The sequence below is a fragment of the Camelus ferus genome, chromosome X (assembly GCF_009834535.1).
Source record: "Camelus ferus isolate YT-003-E chromosome X, BCGSAC_Cfer_1.0, whole genome shotgun sequence".
In the NCBI taxonomy this organism is placed as follows: Eukaryota; Metazoa; Chordata; class Mammalia; order Artiodactyla; family Camelidae; genus Camelus; species Camelus ferus.
Genome location: NC_045732.1, coordinates 67,792,347 through 67,811,870, shown reverse-complemented (window position 1 = coordinate 67,811,870; position 19,524 = coordinate 67,792,347). Strand labels below are relative to the sequence as shown.

Here is a 19,524-nt window from a genome sequence, read left to right as displayed (position 1 = left end):
ATATTTCAGGAGAAAAGACCAAGTAATACAGATTAAAGGTCAAATGTTTTCTGTAGTTAGAATATTTTCAATTAAATTGAAATCTGACATCAAAGATATGTTGGAAATGGAAGAGGGGAAGGGGGAGTCCATTTTCAGTGGGAATTCTTAGTGGCCCAGCCTCCTTGATGTGTTAATACTCAACTGGTACACAAATATGAAAATTGATATAAAATTGCTTCTGAGGCTGCCCTTATGACTCCTAAATAACCAGATCTAGTTAGTACAATGAAAAAGTCCCTTAGAACCCTTTGCTTGGTTACACGTAGCCAAAACATGTATTTGATTTAATTTTTCACTTCTCAGCCAGTTCCGTGGGTGACAGGCAGACAAAGCCCAAATTTGCTTTTTTCTTCTTTTCTTTTTTTTTTTTAATCTGATGCCTTGCTTTTGGAAATGGAAACGTCTGAGTCTCAATAGGTCACAATCAATTTGTCACTGAAGCACAAAGAACACAGAAAGCTAGAGACATTTTGAATGAAACCAAGGATGTCACCTACCTTTAGCTTTGAGAATAGTTCTTGATGGAGTATCAGCTCACTCTGGTTCACATATAATCACATCCTTATTTTTATTAATAAGTGTACCTTGCATATGAATAGCTTTTCGTCCTCTTTTGCCCCAAGGGAATCTTCACATACATTGTCTCATTTGTCTCTCAAAACAACTCTTTGAGGTGAATAAAGTAAGTAAAACTCTCCTCCCATTTTATAGATGAGGAAATTGAGGCAGAGAACTGGTTAGTGATATTCCAGAAGATCACATAGGTGTCTAGTGATAGTGGTGAGACCAGAACCTAAATTTCCTAACTGCTGGTCCAAAATTTCCAGTAAACCACAGTGCTTCCTTAAGCCAGGACTGCGTTACATGTTTTTCTGAGCCTGTCCATCATGGTGATCCTCAGGGAAGGACAAAGTCCTCCTGACAAGATTATACAAAATTATTTGACTTTTTTATTGTTTTTATTTTTATTATTTTTAAAATTAGCAATAAAATTGCACCTTGGATAAACCTCATTGGCTATGATACTGTCACTGTGCAAAGTTTATTTTTTTAATTGAAGTATAGTTGATTTACAATGTTGTGTTAGTTCTGGTGTACAGCATAGTGATTCAGTTATACATATATATATATTCTTTTTCATTATAGGTTATTACAAGATACTGAATGTAGTTTCCTGTGCTGTACAGTAGGACCTTGTTGTTTATCTATTTTATATATAGTAGCTTGTATCTGCAAATCTCAATGTTTGACTCTTTTAAAAGCCTCCTTTAAGTAATGAATGAATGAATGAATAAATGACTCTTCCAAGCCTCCCACCACCTGCCTATTGTCATTCCCTCAGAAACTCATGCAACTGCAAAATCTAACAAGTAATTTGCTTTAGGCATTAAGGACCTTCTCTCCAATGTCATTCTTATTTGTTGGTTCTTCTCATTTAAAATACAATTTCCTAATTGTGGTGTTGTATCCTGGATGGAAACCTGGAACAGAAAAAGGATATTAGTGGAAAAACTGGTGAAATCTGAATAAAGGCTGGAGTTTAGTTAATGGTAATGTATCAATAAGTTTAATCTCTTAATTTTGAAAAATGTGCTATAGTTGTGTAAGATGTTGACATTAAGGGAACTTGAGTGAATAGTATATAAGAAGTCTCTATGTTGTCTTTGCAACTTTTCTGTAAGTATAAAATTATTTCAAGGTAAAAGTTATTAAAATATACTTAAAATAACATGTTTAAATTACTGTAGTTTTAAAAGGTACAGTAACTATGAAATTAACCTGCAGTATATCTCACCCAGAAGAATATGTGTTTTTAAATCATTATCAGTAGCATATTTCTACCTTTTCGTCTACTTTTTTGGTAACTCCCACATTGGGGGATGAGGTGAATAAAAAATGGTATCCCCAAGTAATTTTCAGTCTTTCTCCTTTAAAACACCTATCACAGATGCCAGCAAATGCTTCTTGGAGCTATAAGCACATGGCATCAGTCTGAAGAATAAGCTTTGTATTGACACTGGAAGTGAAATTAAAGGAGTAGAGATCAGCAGCTGGCTACCCACTGTCTAAAGAAGATAAACAGTGAATACCACGCACTCCCTTCCTCAAACAAGCTGTGCAATCTTTTTCCTAAATTAAAGTTCATAAGCCATAGACTGAAGGAAAGAAGATCTTCAGAGCAAACCCCATCTTTAAATAATTTTGTCAACCATATAAACCACCTTCCTCCTTCTTATAAACACACTTCACACCCAGAATCTCTAGTAAAATTCTTCCTTTCCAGCATTTTGCCTCTAAGTGGCACTTGTCAGTATCATGACGTACTTAATTGTGACAGAGAAAGGGAAATATGCTAAGAAATCTAGATTGGGTTGCGTTGGCACTAATGATGGTGTAACTTTAGCAGAGTCAATGTTCTTTAGTAAATGGGAAGATAATCTACAACATGACTAAAGGATATTAATGGTAATGCTGAGCCAGGAACCACATTCTTTCTTAAATTTTCTCCACCCCACCTATCCTGACTTCTGAGCAAAACTATCAAGAGAAAGAGGAGGAGAAAATAGTCTAAGTGATATACTGTATTTACTATAAAGGCTATGTTGCTACAAAGCAAATGCTTTGAGATGCTCTTTCAGTACCCAGGCTCAGCTGCAAGGAACCATCCCCACTTTCCTCTACCCCTCAGACTGTTCCTTCTGACCAAGGAATGCCATACTTAGGGTTTGATTAGGTAAAAAGCCTTTGAGTTTGTACCTACATAATGTTTTTATATATTAACCAATGTTGTATTTTCCTTCCGGGAGTTTCCTGTTGTTCCATTACAGGCTGATCCCCTTAGTATCAGTATCTGTTGCCTCAGAGTAGGGACATCACAGCATAAATAATGGGAGAAAGAAAAGAGTCAATTGTTGGCTCTTAAAATTCACACAGAAACAAACCAAATGCCCATCCAACATGAACTTAGTTGAGTAAGCTGTGATATCTTCACCTGATGGAACATGTACTGCCATCAAAATAAATGATCTAGAGTGATGCACAACAATGTTGATGAAGTTAGCAATATGATATACTATGTGAAAAAAATGAAGTCCAAAAAGATTTTTCATAACACATGATACCCCTTTAATAGAATTAAAAACCATAATTTTAAAAATTAAGTACTTTCTGTAAGACATGAAAATGTATTAAAATTACATCAAAAAAGAAAGCAAAAGCATGATAAGCATGGGATTCAGGATAATGGTTACATCAGGGAGGGCTGGCAGGGGAAGCAGGGCTATGATGGGGGTAGGACACACGGTGAGATGTAGGTAAGCTATTATTAAGGTTTTAAATTTCTAGATTTTGTTTTGAGTAGGGGTGTTTTGGGTGTGTTACAATTATTAAAAATAAATAACTATAGCACAGGGAACTAGATTCAATATCTTATAGTGACCTATAATGAAAAGGAATATATGTATGTATATGTAAGACTGAAACATTATGCTGTATACTGGAAATTGACACAGCATTGTAAACGGACCATACTTCAATAAAAAAAATAACTCAAGTCAAAGAGGGCCATATGTGGAACAATGATGAGGTGTCTCTTGAAGCAAAGACAATGATGAATCCATTTTAATATTAAATAGCAACAAATAAACTCATAGCAGAGAGAATCATTTGAGAACAACAGGTTTTGAGTTTCTTAATCCCTTAGCCTGAAACTCTGGGCATAAACAGAGAATGTGAAGAAAAGACTTTTCTGTACTCCCATATTGATATAAATGGGAGTATAAAGATCTTCCAAACGGGGGAGTCAGTGAGGCAGCAAGGAAGCTGGTAGCGAGCCCTGACTGGGGGCCCTGCATCTGGTGTCTGACACTTCACTGGGAGGCATTCTGGAGGCAGGAGGAACCGTGGACTTTCCAACCAGTTTGTGGAACCCAAGAGGAGACTGGTCCTGTGGGCCAGTCCAGATTATGTGGACTTGGAAGAAATGTCTACAGATGGGACTGAGGCAGCTGCACTGAATTTCTTGCAGCTCCAAAGACACAAAGGAGGAAGTCTTGTATCCCATGAGGGGCATGGAAGTAGTTGAGCAAGAACTAGACCTGGGGCAGCCCTGTGGTGGAGAAGAAAGAAACGTGCAACAGTGTCCTGCTTGAATCCACAGCCAAGGACCAGAGAGGATGCTGCACGTGCAAGTAGAGGCCAGCATCTCCACTCCCACCTCCCAGCCCCTGCATCTCCCTAACCCCATTCTGGGCAAACTTTGGAAACTCCTCAAGCCTTAGATACAACTCAGGAGAAAGGGGAGGAGCCGGAAATGACTGAAAGGACCAAAAGTGACTAAGATTGACAGTCTACTACCAGCCTGAAGGAAGACAATATAGAAATTAGGTTTAGTTATGGAAGATTTAAGAAAATTACATTTCTTACACAGCTGAGCTTGTGGCCTAAGAAACCTCTGCATGTCTAAGCTGTCCAGTCCATCCCTTGGCTATTTGGGAATATGATATATGGAGACAAAGCATACGGATTAGCCCAACCTTTGCAACATAGCTGGCTGTGTAACCTACAGCAAATCACTGGGCCTCATCTCATTCATATAAAATAAGGGTGACGGCTAGAACCTAGGTCAAGCTCTGACCCTGCCAGTAACTTATCGTGGGACTTTGAACATGTCTCTTTCTTTCTCTGGGTCTCCAGTTCCTCATCTGCAATGCAAGGGAGAGAGATGAAATCTATATGTTCCTTTTAGCTCCAGCCCACCATAATTTAACTTTTGTATGGGCTTCTTTGGACTTTGAATGCACTAGATACAGATAATATCCCCTGGTTTCACTAACTTTTATTTATTTATTTGGTGATTTTATTTATTTATTTATTTATTTATTTATTTATTTAGGTATAGTCAGTTTACAATGTTGTGTCAATTTCTGGTGTCAGCACAATTCTTCACTCATACATGAATATATATATTAATTTTCATATTTTTTTCACTATAAGCTACTACAAGATATCAAATATATTTCCCTGTGCTTTACAGTATAAATTTGTTTATCTACTTTATATATACCAGTCAGTACCTGCAAATATTGAACTCCCAGTTTATCCCTTCCCACATCCTCCCCACTGGCAACCACAAGTCTGTATTCTATGTCTGTGAGTCTGTTTCTTTTTCATATATAAGTTCATGTCTTTTTTTTTTAGATTCCACATATGAGTGATATCATATGGTATTTTTCTTTCTCCTTCTGGCTTACTTCACTTAGAATGACATTCTCCAGGGACATCCATGTTGCTGCAAATGGCATTATTTTATTATTTTTTATGGCTGAGTAGTATTCCATTGTATAAATATACCACAACTTCTTTATCCAGTAATCTGTTGATGGGCATTTAGGTTGTTTCCATGTCTTGGCTATTGTAAATAGTGTTGCTATGAGCATTGGGGTGCAGGTGTCTTTTTGAATTAGGGTTCCTTCTAGATATATGTCCAGGAGTGGGATTGCTGGGTCATATGGTAAGTCTATTTTCAGTCTTTTGCGTAATCTCCATATTGTTTTCCACAATGGCTGCACCAAACTGCATTCCCACCAATGGTGAGGAGGGTTCCCTTTCACTAACTTTTAATATGAAGGTAATTCTTATTTTCTTTTAAGAAGTAGACAGCCAAACTGAGTCTGTAGAGGGTCATTTATCCAGATCTATAGCCTGTCACTCAGATGACCAGAAACAGCTGAGATGTTCATATTTAACCATGAATAAGCAGCAGGATTCCTCTGCAGAGCTAAATACAGTCAATTTTTGTTATTTTTCTAAATATTATTGGCTTGGCTGTCTCTGCTTGAGAATGGTTTCGTGGGTCATGAATATAATCAGACAGCTCTCTTCTTCTAATCCAACCTCTAAAGAGAGAAGGTGGGTCTATTTATTTTTTCAGGAGTCAGTGTATAATTTTTTACTCCCTGCCCATTCTATTTATTTGCCTGTGAAACACCATGAAAATGGGGAGGTGGTGAGTGAGGAATCTGGGGATGGGGGCACCAGGGGCTTCACTATCAGAGAGCGTGGGGAAAAGGAAAATAGAGGCAGTGGTGCATACCAAGACATGTGTAGACACATAGCCTGCAGACCTGAACACAGGGCACCATGGGGGATTGTGGGATGGGTGGGATAGTGAGGAGGTAAGAGCATGGGTCTTAGATTCAGGCAGCCATGGGTTTGAGTCCTGGTTGCACTCCTCAGTACTTGTGTGACCTTCCGAATCTGTGAAAGATGGGATGACTACCTACTTGATAGGGTTACTCTGAGGCCATTTAGAATACATGTAAATGAATTCATGTAATTCATTCAGAATACACCTTGAATACATTCAAAAGAATACATGTAAAAATAGCGTCATGCCCAGCACTTAATGAGTACCTAATAAATGATAGGTAGTATTCTGATTATTAATAATAATTACAATTCTACAGAATCACAAAGCTAGAAGGAACCCCTGAGATCACTTAACTCAGTTCGTTGATTGTGTAGATGAAGAAGCCAAGACCCAGAGAGATGAAGGGATTTGTCTGAGGGCACACAGCTAATGACAACACCAGGACTAGTTCTGGTCTCCTGAAGTGGGTCCCTAAGACCTTTTACCCCATGGCACATATATATTTTGGCAGAATTGTGATGAGGGTCGCTTTGGTCCTTTGTGTCCTTCCACCCATCCTTTTCCCATTCTGGGCTCAATCAAAAGCCCAGGTGATTCCTATCTGGGGTAGATGTCAATCCCCCAGATCTTAAGGAGGATCACGGTCAAGGAGAATGGTAAGAGCAACTTCCTCAGCATCCGGAACTACCTCCTTCTGTGCACACTTCCTGCATGCCCACTTCCTACCAGATCTTGTACTAGATGCCGTGTTTTCTACCCAGGGAGACTGTGACAATGCCAGTGCTCATGGCTTCAGGGCTGCCCCGAGGAATTAAATAGATTATTGTCGTTTTCCTCATGAAGATCCTGGGGTGCTTTTTTCAATAAGTTTCTCCTCACCACCACCAGCAATGCAGGTATCATTTTTGACGTACTTAGGATGATTTCCAAAATAGTTAATTTCTGGACCAGCTTGGTCAATAACCAACTAGAAAAGATGTCAGAGGCCCATGGGTGCAGGATACTGAAGGCCCTCTGCTGTACCAGCCATTAACCCTTTAGATATGGATCATGGGGAGACCTTAAGCGTCCCAGGGGAGAGGCAGGAGCAGTGGAGGCTGCAGGGGACACTTGGGGACAGCAACACTTTGCCCAGTGCTAAGGAAGTATTTCAGTGCTTTAACAATGGTACGGCTGCATCAGAGAGTACTGCTACAATTCTGCCTGGATATATGCAGGTTGGGCTTTAGGCCTGGGGCTGTCAAAGAGAACCAACCAGAGGTGGACGGGCACTCTAGAAGCTTACATGTCAGACAACTATACCCATGCAAGGGTTCTAAGACGGCTGAGCAGAAGCGTGAACCCCCTACCTACAGCAACGTGTTGTTCCCAAAGTTGAGAAGTCTTCTTTCTGCCACTGCCTTAGCCGTCAAGGATTTCAACTAGTAGATACCTCAGGAGACTTAAGACTTTGTACTTAGTGCGTTTAGGCAAGGAGTCTTTTTTTTTTTTTTTTTTCCACAGTGGATTGGTCTGGTATTGTTTTAAATCGGAACTGAAAAGAAAGGCACTGGTCTATGGGGGACACCGATATCTTTTTTGACGCCGATGATTTGCCATAGAGTCACTCTCCTTCTCCTTGTTTTACACAGTAAGGTGTTCCAAGAAACCGCGGTAGCACCAGCTCTCCACGATGACTCTCCAAATGCATATTTAGTCCACGTTGTTTTGAAAAAAGTCAAGCTCATCAAATGAGCGGCCTGAAGATGATAATTAAATTAAATGAAATTAATCCCAAGAACTACCATTATGGGATTGGCTGATTACATAGGTAGCTAAGACCCACTAACTACCATTTTCCCTGCTGGACTCAACGACATGTTGGTTATGGATGAATAAGTAGGAAGAGCAGCCCAGCCCTGTTCACAGAAGGAGCTCTTCTTTACGTGTCCTGTAAATCAAGGGGCAGGACAGAGTCCCCGCGTGTGCCCTGGCCTGATGGCCTCCCCCCTGAATGCTCCTTGCTGTGCTGTGCCACAATTAATCAGGCTTTCTAGGTTTTAGTTAATTTCAGGACCCCAATAAATTGGTTTGTACTGGCCTTGGTCCAGCCCTGATAATTTCACAGCCGTGTGCTTGGGAACTGTGGCAAGTTTGCACAGGACTTAGCAAGCACGGAGCAGGGGGAGACAGCATAAAAGGAACTCTTGTTTGGCTTAAGTTCCATTAATATTGGGGAAAGCTGAACTCTAAGTGACAGAAAAGCATGGCTGAACACGTGGACTTTGCAGCTGGGAGGGGATCTCTCTCTGTTTTTTCGACCCTCCCCCCAACCCAGGGTGGATTTGAAAACACTAAAATTAAATAAACCCAAACCTTAGTTTGACATTTCTCTTTGTCTGATTGTTCTCAAGTTTTTGTCTCTGATTTCACAAGAGTCCCCTGAGGAATAAGCACTGGAGCCCATAATCTAGTAAAAGGTTCATTTGGGTTTAGGCTTTTTATTTTTAAAGATATGATTCTTGGAGGGTTTTTTTTTTTTTTTCGATTACAGGCAGCTTCTATGACTGAGAGGTTACCACGAAAATTTAAAGGCAGTGAGAGGAGGGCTGCCTCATGAGTATAGACATTTGGGGCTGCCTGTGTAAATTAGCTGCAGTACAGAATAAGCCCAACAGCCAAGTCTTACAGGATTTCAGAGGCTCGGCAATATCTCTGAGACTTGGGTTCTAGAATGCTCTGTGGCCAGAGAAACACAGCTTGGAAGGGGCCAATAGACTGGGTGACTGGGTACCTGGAATATGATTTTATAATCAAAGACTGCTAGAGCTTGAAGGAAACTGAGAGATCATGGAATTTAACTCTAGCATTTTACAGATGGAGAAACTGAGGCCCACAAGGAGCAGGACGTAAAGATGTGATCCATCCAAGGCAGAGACAGGACTGGAGCCCAGAGTCTTAATTCTCACGTCAAAGATCCACCCAAGCTCTGATGCTGCTTCTTTTGTGGCAAAAACATATTTTCTCTAATATGAAAAGGAGGGGAAAAAAGAATTGGACACTTGGTTATGGGGCCAATGTGAGAGTGGCTGTTTAGATTTTCAGATTTTCTTGGCAAAACTCCCTGGACGTGCAGATTCTTTGCTAGGTTTTAAAACCATCCAAACACAGGGAAAACTGGAGATGAGTGTTTGACTGTGTCTACATGATGCCTAAACAGACAGTTGATTCAGTCAAAAAATATTATTCATGTTGCTGGTTTGGCAACACCACCAGTTTGTGGACTGAATCTTTCACTTTTTAACTCCTTGAGAGGCAGTAAGAGTTAGAAAAAAGAAATGTCTCAGACTGGCTCTCAGTAAACCAGACTTCCAGACCCAATTGAACCACTTACCTACCCTCTGCCCCATCCCTGGGCCTCAGTGCTCCCTGTGTAAGTTAATCAGATTCAGACTAAGTTGTCTCCAAGGTGCTGTAGAGTTTTCACCTTCTGGAGTATGATTCTCTGCACACCTAGTCATTTTCCAATAGGGGAGGTGAGAAGAGGATGTCCCTACTTGTGGTCTTTGCCATCTGCATTTGAGGCCAGCAGCCCCACAGTGCTAGTGTGAGAAGAGATTTCTGGATGTAATTCACAGCCTATTTCTATTTCACTCCCAACTTGGCTTCTAAATAGGCAGCTCACCGCTTTCCTTGGTCCCCTCCCTCAGTCCCCTTCTCATGAGAAGAAAAGGAGCCTATATTTGGTTGACAGGAAGGACTCAGCAGTACCATCAGGGGGCCTGTATTTTGTCATCTGACCTCATCAAGCTAGTGCCAACCCTTCATCAGTCCACACCTCCCTCTCACATTACCCATGCCCCCAGACTGGATAATTGGCCCCTGGGATTTTTAAAAAAGAGGTGGGGAACAAGGAAGTAGTGTTGACTTAATGATGGGTTCCATGTCAGGTGTTGAATCTGACTTTTTCGGGTAGATTTCTGACTCTTAGCCTGTGAATAAGATCTCCTGGCTCCCGCCCCTACCATCCCACTTACTTTACTGAAGCTTTTTTGAGTGGATTCAAGCCAGTGGTGTTCTGGAGCCAGCTCTCACCAGCCTGTGAGAGGCAGTTGTGTGCATCACTTACCAGCTCTGCATTAAGTGACAACACATTGATAGTTTGAGATCAATCATGTTGGGGATATTTATATAACAGAAACTGGCAATTACTACAAATCAGGATTATTTTTCTTCCTAGAGAGCTATTTGTTAAATAGTTATCACTGTACACCATAATTCAAACTCAAATGCCTCTAGAGGCTAGAAAGGTAATCTGAATGAGTAAAGCAGGCCTGAAGGTAACAAGAGGGACACAATATGGAGTGGTGGGGGCTGTGGCAATTGGCGAGCACATATGCTATGTAAAAGCAGCAACCACTATTCTATTCTAGCCTATGTTACTATGCAGAGATGTCAGCCCAGTGTTGCCAGCAATTCTAATTTTTCAAGAGGAACTGGAAATCAAGGTTTTTGTGTGAAATCTCCTAATAATAAACATTAAAGATTGTTTGGAACTAATTCAAAATTTGAAAAAAAAATCCCTGTTCAGTCCAAGCAAAACATGTGTGCAGACTCTCCTCAGCCTTTGGGTCAGCAGTTTGCCATCTCTGCTCTCTAGATCCTCTGTTTCCTGCTCTTATTCCCTGGGTTATAACTCTGATGCTGAGTTGTCGGCCTTGTTTCTTAATGAGAAACAAACTTTCCTGCCTTGAGAACAGGAAAGAACAGGGAATTCAGATGTGAGAATATCCAGGTGGCTTCTTATGATTCTACCCTGTCTCGTGTCTTGTTTTCTAGTCCATGTGCCATGAAGCTGGAGAAGAGGCCCTTAGGCCCAAATCTGCATCTAACATTTGATGATGTCGTCCCGGCACCAGGACCATTCCCCAGTGCTTATGCACCTGTGTGTGAGGAGAGCGTGCCTTCCATTTTGGCATCAGTCTCTCGACTGCTCCACTCGAAGGCATGTTGGTACTCTACTCTCCAGCTCACTCCCTGCCGAGAGGAAGAGGGTGGGAAATTCAGCTAATTATTGGTTTTCTCTTCCTGCTTTTATCTCTACTCTCTTCTAAAGACAGGCACACTGAAGCTTGATTAGCTAATAAAGGACTTAACTGAGTGTGGAATCTCTCTCACATTTGGCCTAAGGAATGGGGGCAGGGAAGGAAAGGGAGGATGAAAAGATCTATCAGGCACCTACTATATGTCGGGCATTATGCCAAGCCTTCCACAACAGCATTGTTAGCATCCTCTTTTTAGATGGAAAGAAACAGACTCAGAAAAGTTACATGACTTGTTGGGACTCAAACTCAGGGATGCTTGATTCTAAAACCTTAGTTCTTTTGAGGGCATCATGCTACCTCCCTGAGGAGAACTAGATGCTGTAGTTAAGACAATGAGACAGTCACTTCTGCTGGTTCTGCCGAAGAATAATAGTGGATAGCTCTGCTACCTAGCTTAGGAATAAAGGCAAATACTGTGGGATGTACATGGTGGTTCTAAGGAGCTGCCTGTGGGTACCTTGAGGTCCTATAGTAAGCTATCTAAGCAAATGCAATTTAATAGCATTCTCTATAGCAATACAGCTTCTAGGAAGGCAGTTTTGATACCGCCATATTGCATTTTTCTATGCACAGTTTAACACTTGGACATATTAGATCTCCAGTTTGTTTTTATGATGTCCCTTGTTAACAAGTTTCACATACCTTTATAAGACTGCTTGAAACGTAGTTAAACTACGTGAAAAATCCTCAATCAGAAATGAACGTATTTTATGCTCTGCCCAGTTGACTCATTCATGATAATTGTGGGCATGCTACAATTTTGAATCAAGGAACACACTTCCTCTCATCTTTTAGATATTTACTATAATCCTGCACACTATTATGCATTTACCTTGATTTTTAAAATAAATATGTTCCTGAAATTTTCTATAAGCCAAATCTTGCTTTTTCAGTGGCCTTTATGATAAATCTGGAGATGTGCTCCTTTGGAGAAGACAATCACTTAAAATGTTCCTATGAATATCTTAAAATCAGTTGAAAGGAAAGTCATTTCTATAAAATACTATTCAGACCTAACACAAAACACAAATTAAAAATTACCTTGGGTTATTTTTGTTTGATAGAGTAACTGAAAGGCATAAATGGAAAATGACAGCTCAACTGAAAAGAACATATTGAACCAAAAAATGATGGCTTCTATGAATTCTATTTCCAAGATTCTAGAAGCTGCTCTCTCTGTTTACTTCTCTGGTTTTCATAAACTGTGAGGAAACAATTGTTTTTACTGGTGTTATCAGTCAGGATTTGGCAGGTTATGCTGCAAAAAGAAACAACTTCCAAATCCCAGAAGTTTAACACACATAGTTTTGTTTATTAACACGTTAGGTTTCTGAAATGAGTTGGCTGGGGGCTTTGTTCATCTTAATCACTCAGAAATTCAGACTTCATTTCAATGTAATCATTCATGATTCCTGTGGCAGTGGGAAGGGAATGGGGCAAATCCTGCACCAGCTCTTTGTTTCCACCCAGAAGTAACACATCACTTTTGCTAAGATTTCAATGGCCAAAGCAAATCAAATGGTCATGCTCTACCCCATAGCAGGAAGGTGGGTAAAGGTCTACCATGAACCTGAAAGGAAGAAAGATGGAAATATTAGATGAACCACACTAATGACAACCAATTCTGTGTTTTAGCACTTTTTAGAGATGACTAGCAGGAAGAAAATACAACAAAGAGACAAAAACTCAGTAACAAATAAGAATATATACACATGATAAAGGGGCTTACATTAAAATACAGCTTAAGGGTCCTGAAAGGTCTGTAGAGTGAATTGTCAACTTCTAAATATTGAATCAAGTATTTGATTAATACAAACTCTAGGTTAGTCTGATTTTCTGTATAAAGAAGTAAACATCCACCATAAATATCCTTCATTAATCTTTATGTGTCCTGCTATTGTTTTGAAAGTTAATCAAATAATCTGGGTTTTCCAGTTTCAAATTAGATAAGAAGCATTTAAAAGGCTAAAATTTGTATCCTCAGAACATTGTTCAGTATTAATCATTCTGTAACACCTCTATTTTCACATTCATTTCTGCCACTTTTGACAACACGGATGGACCTTGAGGGCATTATGCTAAGTGAAATAAGTCAGAGAAAGACAAATACTGTCTGATCTCACTTATATGTAGAATCTTTAAAAAAAAAAAAAAACAGGCTTGGAAACAGAAAGTAGAATGGTAGTTGCCAGGAGCTGGAGGATGATACGGAAGGAAATGGTTAAGATGTTGGTCAAAGGGTACCAAGTTCCAGTTATAAGATAAATAAGTTTTGAAGATCTAATGCACAGGATGATGACAATAGTTAGCGTATAGTTAAGTATATAATATAACCATATTATATACTTAAAAATTACTAAGAGAGTAGATCTTAAATGTTCTCACCTCAAAGAAATGTAATTACATGAGGTGATGAATGTGTTAACTAACATTATTGTGGTAATCATTTCATAATATATGCATATATCAAATCATCATGTTGTACATCTTAAACTCATACAATGTTTTATGCCAATTATATCTCAATAAATCTGGAAAAGATTAATAAAATGAATGTGTGTTCTGCAACACATTATACCCAAGATCAGCACACAACAATCAATTGCATTAATACATACCAAGAATGAACACTGGAAATCGAAATTTTAAAAAATAACATTTACAATTGCTCCAAAGAAAATTAAATACTTAGGTATGAATCTAACAAAACATGTACAGGTTCTATATGCTGAAAACTAGAAAGCATTGATATATGAAATCAAAGACCTACAGAAATGGAGAAACATATTCTGCTGAGGGATTGGAAGACTCGACACAATGGAGTTGTTAGCTCTTTCTAAATTGATCTATAGGTTTAATGCAATTCTTATCCAAATCTGAGAAGGGTTTTTTTTTTTTTTGTAGACATAGATGAGCTTATCTGAAAATTTATACAGAAAGGTACAGGACCCAGAATAGCTAAAACAATCTTTACAAAGAAGAATAGGGTGGGAGGACACTCTACTTGATATTAATCCTACCATATGCCTACAAAAGTAAGAACTGGGTGCTGTTGATGGAGGGATAGACACAGAGATCAATCGAACAAAATAGAGAAACCAGAAATAGACCCATACAATACCCAACCATTGTTTGATCAAGGAGTTAAAGCAGTTCAATGGAGGAAAGATAATTTTTAAAAAAAATGATGCTGGGCAATTGGACATTCATAGTCAAACAAGTGAACTTTGATCTAAATCTCACACCTATATAAAAATTAATTCAAATGGATCATCAATTAAAATGTAAAACTTAAAACTATGACATTATAAAACACAGGAGAGAACAGTTGGGCCTGGGACTAGGCAGAGCGTTCTTAGACTTAATGTCAAAATGCAGTCTATAAAAGGAAAAACTGATAAATTGGACTGCATCAAAATTAAAAACTTTTGTTCTATAAAATCCTATGAGAAGAGGATGAAAAGATAAACTACAATCTGGGAGAAAATATTTGCAAACTATGTGTGGAGCAAAGGACTAGTATCTAGAATATATAAAAAACTCTTAAAATTCAACTGTAAGAAAACAATCCAATTAGAAAATCTCAAAATTACATGGAGACATTTCACTAAAGAGGATATACAGATGTTAAATAAACACATGAAAAGATGGTAGACATCATTAGATACTAGGGAAATGCAATTCAAAACCACAATGATATATCCCTATACCCCTATCAGAATGGCTAAAATAAAAAATAATGACAACAACAAATGCTGACAAGGATGTAGATAAACTGGATCTTTCATTCATTACTGGTGGGAATATAAATAGCACAGCCACTCTGAAAAAGCATATGGCGGTCCTTACGAAACTAAACATGCACTTACCACACAATCCAGGAACTACACTGTTGGGCATTTGTCCCAGAGAAATGAAAACTTAGGTTCATGCAAAATCTGTAGACAACTGTTCATAGCCCCTTTATTTGTAACTGCCAAAATCTGGAATCAACCCAGATGTCCTGCAATAGATGAATGGTTAATTTCTAAGCTGTGATACATCCATACCATGGAATACTACTCAGCAGTAAAAGGAACAAACTCTTGATACTGGAATAGCTTGAATGGATTGCCAAAGAATTATGTTGAGTGAAAAAATCCACTTTCAGAAGTTTACATACTGTATGATTTCATGTAATATTCTTAAATGACAAAATTATAGAGATGGAGAAGAGTTTAGTGGTTGCCAGGGAGTAGGAAGAAGAGGAGAGAAGATAAGTGTGATCATAAAAGAGTAATACTGGAGATTCTTGTGGTGTTGGCACTGTTTAGTATCTTGATGGGTGGTAGTGATCACATCAACCTACACATGTCATAAAATGTCATAGAGCTATATACACAGGCAGATGGCTGCATATAAAACTTGTGAAATTGGAATAAGGTGGATGGATTGTATTGATCTCAATTTCCTGTTTGTGATATTGTACTATAGTTATGTATGATGTTATCATTGGGAGTGAAGGGTATTTAAGATTCCTTTGAATTTATTTCTTACAATTGCATGTAAATCTATGATTATCTCCAAATAAAACATTTTTTAAAAAATGAGTATGAGATGATCTATGCTCTAGTCACCATTTAATAAATAGAGAAAAATAAGGCACAGAGATAATCATTATTGTAGCTTGAGTAAGACCTGGTAAGAAGTCTAGGTTAGGACCCAAATTGGAGTTCCCAATTCAGAAATCAAGACTGGAACTAATACAAGGACCACCAGCATTTACACTAATGAAGAACCTTTCAGAGAATTTGAGCAGCCCCCTTATACTGTTGCCAAGTATGTAAGAGATCCTGAGCAAAAACTGCCCAGTTGAAAAGAACCATTTGATCATAATAAATCATTTTAAGCTTTTAAGCCACTACGTTTTGGGATGGTTTGTTATGCAGTAATCAGAATACTACATCAAGCAAGGGGAGTCAGTGGTTGTAGCCAAATAGATGAGCTTTTAAATCTCAGTGAGTCTACTGATTTTAAATGCTAGGATATATGTTTGTCCCAAGCTATTCCCTGAAACCCATTTTCCTGAATACCTTCTAAGCACGTTGGGAGTGATGATGGGGGTTGGGGGTGCAGATACAAAGGAACTTGAACAACAAGTCCTTGCCCTTGAAGAACTCAGTGTAGTGAGACAAAACATCAGTGCATTAAATAGCATGAGAACAGTTATAAGGCAACAAATTAGCAAGTTCAAACTAATACAGTACAGCACAAATTGAATGCATGTGGCAATGTATGGCTACCCAAGCAGCAGGATGGAGCTAGACATTTTGGGCCCTGAAGGCAACATTTCAGAAAGGGCCCCCTTTTCTTTGTTAACAGTGAAATAAACATCTCCAGCAATGCAGGAGCTAGTTGTATGATAGTAACACTTTTGAAGAAAGAAAAAGGAGGTAACTTCCAGGGACAGTTATTTTTGTTTTAATTTTCCTTTGTTCTCTTTTCAGGATATGTGTTTTTTTGGCAAGACACAATTTCCTTGAACAGCAATTTCCTCACCTATAGACTGGAGATAACAGCCAGAGAGTAGTGGATTGAAAGTCAGGAAATCTGAATTGGAGTCTCAAATCTATCATTTAATAGGTGTGTGACCTTGGATACATCACCTCCCTGTCCCCTCCCCCACATCAGTTTCTTCTGTGCCAGGAAGAGATTGAGCTGAATGGTCTAGAAAGTCCTGGCCAACTCTAATGCTTGAGGCCACACACAGATAATTCAGCGTGTTGAGAGTTGAAAAAGTAATGATGATGTATGTGAAAGTGCTCTGTAAGCCATAAAGTGGCATACAGATGTTAGGAATATCAATATTATTGCAGTTCCACGTGGAAAAAAAGCCCTGCAGTTCTCCTCTAAATTTAGGGCTTAAATATAAATGGGTACTGTCTGTCAAGGCAACGCTTTCAGGCCCTTAGAGGATTCTGATAATTCTTTGTAACTATAGCTCACCGAATAAACACAAATTTGGACTAGTCTGTTGCAGGCTTACCAAGGCATCAGCAGTGCTACTGTGATTTTAAGGATGGGTTTTTGGCCCAAGACAGAATCATAGGGACTGCTAGAACAGTGGTGGCTACCTAAGGTGAGCCGCTCCAAGTTTTCAAGACACCTAACAGTTAGAAGAGGGCCTTTCCGTGGGGCTTGGGAGCCCTCTTCGTAGAAGAAAGCAGATTTCTAAATTGTCCCCTCTCCCTCCACCCACACACCCATCTCCACCCTGCCTTGAGGGACACCAACGCTTTGTCACTTTACTAGTTGCGATGTGGACTTGGGAAACGCCCCGAAATGATAAGCATCCTGCTAGGGCATAATTTTCGAGATCAGCTCATCCTGCGTCCCGCGCACCAGCTCAGTACTGGACCAGGTGCACGCAGAGAGGCCGTTGTGCGGGAGGAGAGGGGTCGCAGGCTTTCGGCTGGGAAGTTGGAAGGTAGCCGGGGTCTTCAGACCGCCGGTGCGAGCGGTGGGGAGCTCCTAGGTGCACCCAGCGCCGAGGGGGAGGAGGGGCGGGAGGAGATGTGCGGTCCCTTTAAGACCCCAACGCTCGCTTCGCCAGAGGAGGGGGGTGCCGTGGGGGCGCTGCGTGATGGGAAAGTCGCCGGCTGAGCCTCACACTTTCTCCCGATTTCTTAACTTTCGGGTTGGGGGAGCGGGAGTAAAGGCCGAGGTGCTGGGGCGGAGAGGGGCTGCCGGCTTGCAGCGGCTGCGTGCTCGCGGACTTCCCGCCCGCGCCGAGCGGCCGGCCTCTCCGGCCAAGTGGGGAGCGGGCGGCGGGCGGGCAGGTGGCCCCGGGCCGCCGCGCCCGCGCCTTGGCTCTGCCCCCGGGAGCCGAGCGAGCCGCTGCTCCCTCGTGGTGTGAGGGCGGTGATGTTTTTCCTCCCACCCACTTTTGAGTCCCCCCTCCTCCCTCGCGCACTCTAGCTCTCGCCACAACCTGCGAGCCCCAGACCTCGGAGGAGCGCCCCGGGGAGCTCCGAGCGCTTGCACGCGTGGAAGACGGAGAAGGCCAGTGGCCAGGTCAGTGAGCAGTGCCCGGCGCCCGCTTCCCCTCCCTCCCTTTCCAGCCTTTGCACAGGTGGGCTATCTCCCCCCAGGGCGACCCGGACTCCCCAGTCTGCCACCCCAACCCGCTCTACCGTCCGGGGCGCCGGACCCCCAGGCAGGTCGGGGTTGGGGGAGGGCTCGGATTCGAACTCACCACTCGCCACTCCCGCTCGGCCTGCATATCTCCAGTCTCTGAAGCTGCTGGGAGGCCACTTGGTTAACTACCTAACGGGTTCTGCAGTCGCCTTAGTAATCGTGTGTCCTGAGCCCTTTTCCTCGCTTGCTGAAGTGCCCTGGACCAGTGGGTGGTTCGTAAGTGCAAAAGTTAACGAAACAGGGCGGACAAGCGAGAGGCTCCTCTCTCCTCTGGACATGTCTCATTTTCCGGTCAGGACCACTGGGGTCAGAGTTGGAGACGCTAGGCTTGGGAAGTAACGCAGTATCGCCAGAACTTAGGGCCTGAAAAGCCTGCCTTCTAGTTTCTGCTGGCCCTGCCACGAACACTATGAGAATGGGCAGTTGAGTTGTCTGGGCTCCAGGGTGCCCGTTTTGAAGGTAGAGTTGTTGTGGGCAATAAAATGAAATGATAGAAAGCAAGGTGTCTTGCAAGCCAAAGTCAAGGCATTGTTTGTCAGTCATAGGAGCAATGACGGCATCTCGACTCTGACCAAAGACACCCAGGGCTGAAACTGCTATTTTTCAGTAGCAACCTACCACGGGTGAACTGAACTTTTCTTGTTGGGTGGTAGACTGGGGAGAGGATTTTAGCTGATGGACAGGGGCCTGAGACTCCAGTGTCTTCTTCTTGTTTGTCAGAAAGAGAATTGCTTCCCTGGGGGCTGTCCCACAGATGATAGTGAATGTGAGATTACAAGGGCAGTGAAGCCTCTTGGGAGGATTAAAGAGATAGCGTGGGGCGTGAAGAGCTAGCTGACATGGGCTCACCCCTTAGCCTTCCTTTGGGAATGCCTCTGATTCTGTTCTACCGAGGAGATGTCTTCTGAGCATAGGCAGATGCCTGACACTTGATGGCCCAGATCGCTTTGTAGTTACAGTTGGGCAAGGAGTCCTTGGTCCCTTTGCTTGATGCAAATGAACTCTGAGAAGGTGAAGGCTTGTTTCACTTGGGCAGCTTAATTAATACATGTCTTTCAGTTCTGACATGTT

General features: G+C 41.1%; 1 protein-coding gene and 1 long non-coding RNA gene across 6 annotated transcripts in view; one reads left to right on the top strand and one right to left on the bottom strand.

Moving 5' to 3' along the window:
- Positions 1-12,611: 12,611 nt before the first annotated feature.
- Positions 12,612-18,691, bottom strand: LOC116662251. Its single transcript, XR_004318287.1, has 3 exons — positions 18,512-18,691; positions 15,147-15,280; positions 12,612-12,847 (listed from the first exon to the last, which is right to left on the bottom strand). It is a non-coding gene; the product is annotated as an uncharacterized LOC116662251 (long non-coding RNA).
- CHRDL1 (chordin like 1) overlaps positions 17,712-19,524 on the top strand; it is a 123,609-nt gene continuing 121,796 nt past the window's right edge. Inside the window, exons 1-2 of one of the 5 annotated variants that reach the window (XM_032476049.1) lie at positions 17,712-17,743; positions 18,235-18,330. The gene's annotated coding sequence lies outside the window, so the exon portion shown is untranslated. Of the gene's footprint in view, positions 17,744-17,932; positions 18,331-19,524 lie in introns of those variants that run through there. The other 4 variants (XM_032476053.1, XM_032476051.1, XM_032476052.1 and 1 more) reach the window with 4 other exon arrangements.